Source organism: Phaenicophaeus curvirostris, chromosome 10 (genome assembly GCF_032191515.1).
Source record: "Phaenicophaeus curvirostris isolate KB17595 chromosome 10, BPBGC_Pcur_1.0, whole genome shotgun sequence".
NCBI lineage: Eukaryota > Metazoa > Chordata > Aves > Cuculiformes > Cuculidae > Phaenicophaeus > Phaenicophaeus curvirostris.
Window position 1 is genome coordinate 27,675,409 of NC_091401.1, and position 8,230 is coordinate 27,683,638.

Below are 8,230 nucleotides of genomic sequence, written 5' to 3' on the forward strand. Positions count from 1 at the left end.
GAAGGCAGGCGCGGTCTGCGCTGCTGCGGAGCCCGGCAGCGGGGGAGGGTGTGCGGGCAGCGCCGCGGGAGCTGCTGCTCCGGGCGGTTCGGCGCCCGTCGGGATCGAACCCGCAACGGGAGAAAACGGTGAAAAGGGGAACGACGGCAAAAAGAGCTTCGCCCGGCTCGGTGCTGCCGCGTCGTGGCCGCGGAGCGGTACTGCAGCCCGGGGACGTGTGGCGACTCAGTGCTGCCGTGCCGTGGCCGAGGACGGTACTGCAGCCCCGGGCGGGGGGGGCGCACAGGGGCCCGATCATTGACCATATAAGGGCAAACCGGGCCAAGTGCCATAAAGAGGAAAATTGCCATAAAGGGGCAAATTGAGTATATGAGGGCGAACTTGGCCAACTGCCGTAAAAGAGCAAAGTGACCATATATGGGCAAATTGCCATAAAAGAGAAAAGTGACCATGTAAGGGAAAACTGGGCCAATTGCCATAAAAGGTCAAATTAACAATTTAAGGGCAAATTGAGCACATAAGGAAAACTGAGAAAATTGCCCATAAAAGGGCAAATTGAGCATATAAAGGCAAACTGGCCCAATTGACAATAAAAGGGCAAATCGTCCATCAAACGGGCACAGGACATGGCACGGGCAAAGCGGGATCCAGAGGCGACCAATCAGAGTGCGGCGTCCGCAGCCAATCGGAACACAGAGCTGGCAAAGTGGGATCGAGAAGTGACCAATCAGAGCGCGGAACGCACAGCCATTCGATGCCCTAGGCAATGAATGGGGCGGGGACTCTGTGCCGCCGCGCCGTGGCCGCGGAGCGGTACTGCAGCCAGGGGCTGAGGGGGACGAGACGGCCCACAGGGGCGGGGCGGCGGAGAGCAGGGCGGGGCGCGGGGAGGGGAGCGGTGCAGAACGGAGAGGGACAACGTTCCGCGTCCCGCTTTGAAGCCTCCCCGCCCCTGCCCGGGGTGCACGAGTCCCCTCGGCTCGGCCCCGCGCGGCTCGCTCAGGCTGCGTTGGGTTCCGCTCGGTGCCGGCAGGCTGCTTTGAAACGGGCCCCGCGGGGACAGCGGGTGCCATACTAAACGGAACGCAGTGGCTCCATGAGGTGCGCCGCCATGTTGTACGGCACGCATGCGCAGTGAGTGCACGTGGACGTCGCCATGTGCCTAGCACGCATGCGCAGTGACTGCTGATGGGCGCCGCCATGTTGTACGGCACGCATACGCAGTGACTGCTGATGGGCGCCGCCATGTTGTACGGCACGCATGCGCAGTAACTGCTGATGGGCGCCGCCATGTTACATTACACGCATGCGCAATGAGTGCTGACGGGCGCCGCCATGTTAAACTGCACGCATGCGCAGTGACTGCATATGGGCGTCGCCATGTTGTATGGAACGCATGCGCAGTGACTGCATATGGGCGCCGCCATGTTGTACGGCACGCATGCGCAGTGACTGCAGATGGACGCAGCCATATTGTACTCCACGCATGCGCAGTGACTGCATTGTGGGCGCCGCCATGTTATACTGTACACATGCGCACTGGCTGCACGGCTCAGCGACTGGCAGCCAATCAGCTCCGGCAGAGCGATGGAGGGGCGGGCCCTGCAGCAGCGCTCCCATTGGCCGGGATCCCTGCGCTCGGAGTGAATAGGGCGGAGACTCAGTGCTGCCGCGACGTGGCCGCGAAGCGGTACTGCAGCCCAGGGTGGGGGAGCAGGACGACTCAGGGGGCGGGCGAGCCGGGCGGAGCGGGGCAGCTCGAAGAACAGGCGGGAGGCGCTCGGCTTTTCTCGGCTTCGCGCGGCGGAACGGCGGACAACGGAGTGCGGGCTGGGGCTGGGAGAGGGACAGCGCCCCGAAGACCCCGTTTTCCCCCCAGGGGCCCCCGTGTCCCCCCCAGGTCGGGAGCGGCTCGAACGGGGCCGGGCTCGGGTGAGTCAGAGGCGCCCGGAGAGGCGCGGGGGAGCGCTCTGTGGCCGGCGTCGCCGCTCCGGGCTCGCTGTCCGCGAGCCGCGGCGCTCCCGGGGCCGGCTCGGGCTCAGGGGCGGTCGGGGCCTTCGGGGCTGCGTCTGCGCTCGGCGTGCGGCCCCGCGGGGGAGATCCCCGCTCGGGAGGGGGAGGAGGGAGGGAGAGGGGGGTGGGAAGGAGTGGAGAGAGGGGGAAAGCAGGGGGGGAGGATGGGGCACAATGGGAGGAGAAGGGGGGAAAGAAGGAGGCGGGGAGCAGGGGAAGGAGCGGAAAGGGAGGTTCAGGGGCAGGGGGGGTTCATTTCAAGCACGGTTACTTGGAGTCTTTTGCCGTAACAGCTCGTTCCTTTTGCTTTGATACTGGGTTATGGGGAGGAGGGGACTGAGTGCCCGTGGGTTGAAATCAGGGGAGCCCACAAGAAGGCTGATATTGTGATGGAGTCTGTTACAGACCAGCCAGCCGAGAAGAAGCAGCTGATGAGCTCTTCTATAAACAACTGGGGATAGTCTCAAGATTGCTCCCTCTGGTCCTCGTGGGAGACTTCAATCTTCCAGATATCTGCTGGAAGTACGATGCAGCGGAGAGGAAGCAGTCTAGGAGGTTCCTGGAGTGCGTGGAAGACAACTTCCTCACACAGCTGGTGAGTGAACTGACAGGGGAAGGTGCCCTCGTGGACCTGCTGTTCATGAACAGAGAAGGCCTTGTGGGGGATGTGGTAGGAGGACGCCTGGGACAAAGCGATCACAAGATGATGGGGTTTTCAGTTCTAGGTGAGGTGAAGAGGGAGATTAGCAGAACAGTCACATTAAACTTCCAGAGGGCAGACTTTGGACCGTTCAGAAGGCTGGTTGGCAAAGTCCCGTGGGAGACAGTCCTTAAGGGCAAGGGAGCCCATGAGGGCTGGGAGCTCTTCAAAAAGGAAATCCTAGCAGCTCAGCAGCAAGCCATCGCCATGCTCCGGAAAAGGAGCCGGCAGGGGAGAAAAACAGCTTGGTTGACTAGGAAGATCTTGAGAGACATCAAAAAGAAGAGGAGGGTCTATGAGCTTTGGAAGAAGGGACAGGCATCTTGGGTGAACTACAGGGAGGAAGTGAGATCATGCAGAGGAAAAATGAAGGGGGCTAAGGCCCAACTAGAAATCAAATTGGCTAAGTCTGTGAAAGATAACAGAAAATCTTTCTATAAATACATTAACAATAAAAGGAGGACTAGGGAGAGTGTTCAGTTCCTATTGGGTTCAGAAGGGACAACAGTGACAGGGGACGAGGGCAAGGCTGAGGTACTTAGTGCCTTCTTTGCTTCAGTCTTTAATAGTAAGGAAGTAAGTGCCCTCTGTACTCGGCACTGGTGAGACCGCTCCTCGAATCCTGTGTTCAGTTCTGGGCCCCTCACCACAAGAAGGATGTTGAGGCTCTGGACCGAGTCCAGAGAAGAGCAACAAAGCTGGTGAGGGGGCTGGAGAGCAGGTCTTATGAGGAGCGGCTGAGAGAGCTGGGGGTGTTTAGCCTGGAGAAGAGGAGGCTGAGGGGAGACCTCATTGCTCTCTACAACTACCTGAAAGGAGGTTGTAGAGAGGAGGGTGCTGGCCTCTAGAAAAAATTTTTCACAGCAAGGGTCATTGGGCACTGGCAGAGGCTGCGCAGGGAGGGGGTTGAGTCACCTTCCCTGCAGCGGCTTAAGGGACCGGTGAAGGAGGTGCTGAGGGACATGGTTTAGTGATTGATGGTAATGGTTGGACTCGATGGTCCAGTGGGTCCTTTCCAACTTAGTGATTCTATGATTCTTTTTGCTTTGTCAGCAGAGACAATCTGACAGAACTGTTGGCGATGAGAGAGCCCCTGCGGGATCCCGACCCCTCCTCAGGGAGAGGGGGAGAAGTGATGTGGCGGTGCCCTCCAGGCCAGCAGCTTTCGGGTATGTGGCTTTCTCGGGACTCATTCCTCTTTGCTAATCACCGTCGATCGAGTTGACGGCACTAGGTGGAGCGTTCTCGACTTTGGGTTAGTATGTGACGGCATCGCGTTTAGTGAACGCTGGATCGAGACAACAATACTAGGGTGGCAGGGGCTTCGCCAGCCGACCCTGTGCACGCCTCACAGCATGAACATGCCACACACACGCCAGGCCCATGCCACACACATGCAATTCACCCCCCATGCACATTGTGCTGTCCCCACGCACACGCCATGCACATGCCAGGCTAGCGCCACAACCACCTCATGCACATGCTTCGAACATGCAAGTGGCATGCCACACACGCCACAGCGCCCTTGTACACATCGCAACATGTCACACAGGCCATGCGCATGTTATGTGCATGCTGTGTACATGCCATCCCCAGGCAATGCATATGCTAGCAATGCACCATGAAGATGACACACCTGCCACGCACACACCTTGCACACGCAAGCAACATACCACATACCACTCGCATGTATTGCACACGCAGGCAACATACCACACACACGCCACTGCTTCCATGCACATTCCAGGCTCATGCCACAACAGTCAAGCACATGTCACGCACACGCCTTCCACATGCAGGCAGCATGACACGCATGCCACACTCTCCCTGTGTATGTTATGTACGGGCTGTGTACATACCATACACATACCATGGACATGCTAGCACATACCATGAAGATGACACGCCAGCCACACTGCAAGCACACCGCACACACGCGTAGAGGGAAAGGAGGAGAAGGGGAGCTTTGGAAAGCGCTTTTATGTTGTTAGTGTAGAGAGTGCCAGGAGGGAGGTCGCTTCTTTGATTCTCTTCTATAACCAGGCTTCTTTGCATTTAAAACCCTTCCGTGTCACAGGGTTTATAATGGTGCAACATCCGTTACGCTTGCTGCAGATCCTCTTGGTTCAGACATTTCTCTGTTTCCAGTTACACAGAATACCTGTTCAGTCTTCTCACTTATTTTGAGGCTTAACATCTTTTTAGACTTCTTTTTAGTGTTTGTGTTAAACTATGTCCCGTAACAGTGGTACGGAAGGGGAGTTGTTGCGTTCTTGACGGTAACTGTAGAGTTAAGGTACCTCAAGTGCCTTGGGGAAATGCAGACGCACCTCTTAGAGGTCCCTTATCTTTGCAGAGCGCTATGGAGCCTTCCCATCTCTCTCATACGCTTGTGGCGGAAGAAGAGGAGGGCGCCCACGGGTGAAATGGAAGCTGTTGCCATTCAGGTGAGAGGAGAATAGTCCGCTTTGCAGCTCTGAGCGAGGGTGACGTTTGTGATGCTGACTCCTGGTTTGGGACGCAGCTTCCAGCTCCTCCGTTTGTTTCTCTGTGGATGAGGGCTCGGTGTATCGGCCCAGCTTCTGTCCAGTGATGTGGTCCTGTCGTTGACCACATCGTCGTTCATTGTGCGTGGGGGTGGGGGGCTTTTTCTGTTTTCTTACTTAAGCTCCGATTGTCACCTGTAACTGGACAAATGACTCTCTTAGCATCGTGATGGTATTCCGAGGTGGCGTTAAAAATTCCTTAACATATCGTGCACGTCTCTCTTACCTCACAGCCCAAAAAGCCAGTCTGGAGAAGGTCCTTACTGCAGAAAACCTGGCAAAAGTCTCGCAGAACAGCCCTGCTTTTTCAAAGCCAGATATTCTTCCACCTTCCATCCCGTCGTGAGGAATAACGGTGAGTGAGCTGGCACGGCACGGGGGGAGGAGGAGGATTTAGCCTGCTCTCCGCCGGCTAAACGAAAGGGCTGTGGGACCATCTTCACGGCATCATTGCCGAGCGAGGCCTCGTGTTGTTGCCCTTTAGCGTTCCTTTGCACGTGTGTACGTGTGCGCTTATGCACGAGTTGATGTTGCGTCACGGCTGTCGGGTGAAACCCCGGGGAAGGCGATGGCCGAGCAGAATGCGCGCAGGCCGTCCGACGCTGTTCAGAAGGCGGTTGGATCCCTGACGAGCCTGCAGAGGCACCTCAGGGCCCCGCAAGGGTGCAACGTTCATGTTCACTTGGCGTGGAGACAGATGGTGGTGTAACTAAGCGGGTAGCTTCGCTGTTGGGATCTGCAGCTGGAAGCTGTTGTGGGATCGTCCTGCGGGTCTGAATTTTTCCAGTGCAGAGGCCGTGTGCTGGGACCGCCGATCTGCTTGCTAAGCCAGAGGGACCAGCTCTAGGGGTGGAAAGGTGACGCGGTGTTGGCCGTCCTCGCCACACGAGAGCCGGCAGCACCAGGAGCCTCCTTAGCATGAGGGTGCTGAAGTGCCTTCTTTTGCCTCTCTCTGCCCAAATTGGGAAGATCTCATCCTTCAAGCGAACGCAGAAGGCTCCGTATGCTCCCAGGTCCCATAGAAAGGGACGTTTGGGGATTCACCGACTGCAGTAACCCCTGCTGCTGCTTGTGGGTTGTTGTGCCAAAGACACCCTTCGTGCAGGGAGGGGGCACATGGGAGATGGGGGATGCGCTTACGTAAAGAGTGTCCTGCGGGCAGTGTGTCTCCTCGGAGCTGTGTGAAAGCCGACCTCCGCTTTCTCTTCCCCTCTAGAGCGGGCCGAGGATGGGCTGCAAGGCTGAGAAAACCAGAACGAGGCAAGCGGCCAGCTAGATTCAAAGTGGGGAGAAACACTGATGCCTGGTGAACAAAGGAGTTTCCACTGCTGAAACGGATGAGAACGGACGTCACGAGCATCCTTCTGTTGGGGGCTGGCAAGGGAACTAGAATTGTTTCTCTGGGGTGAACTTGCACACGGCTGGGGGGTTCTGTCATGGGAGGTGACTGAAACCCAATTCCCAAGGGCCACGAGACCTTAAGGCAGGGCTCTGCTTCGAGGCAAAGGTGAGTGCCCCATGTACACGCCATACGCATTCTAGGCTCACGCTATGCTCACCCTATGCATACGCCATGCACAAGCCTTGCGTACACCACTGCGCCCATGCACACGCTGTGCACATGCCAGGCTCATGCCACAACCACCCCATCCACATGACACACACATGCCTTGCACACACAAGCAACATGTCACACACGCCACACATGCCATGTGCTTGTTATGTTTATGCCTCGTACATGCTCACACGCACCACAGACACGGCAGCACGCTGCCCTCCCGCTGGCTGCGGCCAATGGGATGCAGGCTGGGCCTGGGAGAGGGACAGCGCCCCGTGTCCCTCCCGTCCCCCTGAAACCCTCCTGTCCCGGCCCGGGGGGCCACGCGGGGCCAGGGTGAGGGCGGGGATACACAGCCTTTCCTCTTATGTCTGCTCTCTTTTTTAGTTTCTCTATGACAGCTTTATTGGACTTGAGTTTTAGCCTCATGACTGTGCATAAGACGTGGCTGAATGTGACGGGAAGACTGCTGGGAAAATGGCAAGAAGAGGATTGACAAACAGTGGAACACGCCCTTTAGAGTTTCCTGCTTGTCCCGCTGCTGAGAAATGGGAGTGTCTCTGAATTTGCTACTGCATGAGACAGATTGAAGAAGTTTAATAGAAGTTCAGTTCTATCTAAATGGTAGATGGGACTGTGCTTATGTAAAGCGTATTGTGTGTAACTGTTACCAATACGCTTCAATGCACTGTATCTCAGCAGCCAGAACATGGAAGGAATCTTTTAATCTGTACAGGTTTTTTAGCAATGATAATTGACGTTTGGTGGCTTAATAACATCTATAATTTTATATCATTTCAATCAAGCCTGGCTGTCATACACTGAACTTTCAGTAAACCACCAACATTTTATACTTAGGAGTAATTTCTTATTACCCATCCTAAGTGGGATGCTATAGTTTTGCTGTTAAAAGGGTGGGTCTTGTTCAAACCCTCTGAAGGTCATAGTTGGGTTGGTTAAGTCTGTGCCACACCTGTGGTCAGCAACTAGGTACAGGTGAGGAGTTTGCCCCTTAAAAGGCCTCTTGATTTAGAGCTGGCTCTCCCCTGCAGCTGGAGCATTCAGTGAAGGAAGGGGCTACAGAAGCCTGCCTTTCTTCCTTTCTTTGCTGTGTTTTGAACAGTTGAGTGGTTTTCTTCGTGGTGCGTTTGAGCCTACAGTCATCGTTTCTTCTATGAGTTTCAGGTAATGCTTTTGCTTGTGGGTTTGCTTTTTACTCTTAGAGTAAAATTGGTTTGCAATGTGGCAGCTTCAGAGAAATGTTACCACAAACGTTTGCAGTCAATGTCGTCTTTCTTTGTTCTTGTTTTATTAGTAGAAGTAGGGATTTTTTTTTTAGCTTTTTTTTTTTTTTAATCTATTGGGGCCCTAATGATTTAGGCTCAGCCTAAATAAGATTTCCAGATTTCCAGT

The 8,230-nt window shown here is 55.5% G+C and overlaps 1 long non-coding RNA gene across 1 annotated transcript; it reads left to right on the forward strand.

Annotated features, from left to right (window-relative positions):
• The first annotated feature begins 6,725 nt into the window (after positions 1-6,725).
• LOC138724666 (uncharacterized) lies at positions 6,726-7,668 on the forward strand. The gene is made up of 2 exons (XR_011338090.1): positions 6,726-6,766; positions 7,205-7,668. It is a non-coding gene; the product is annotated as an uncharacterized lncRNA (long non-coding RNA).
• The last annotated feature ends 562 nt before the right edge of the window (positions 7,669-8,230 follow it).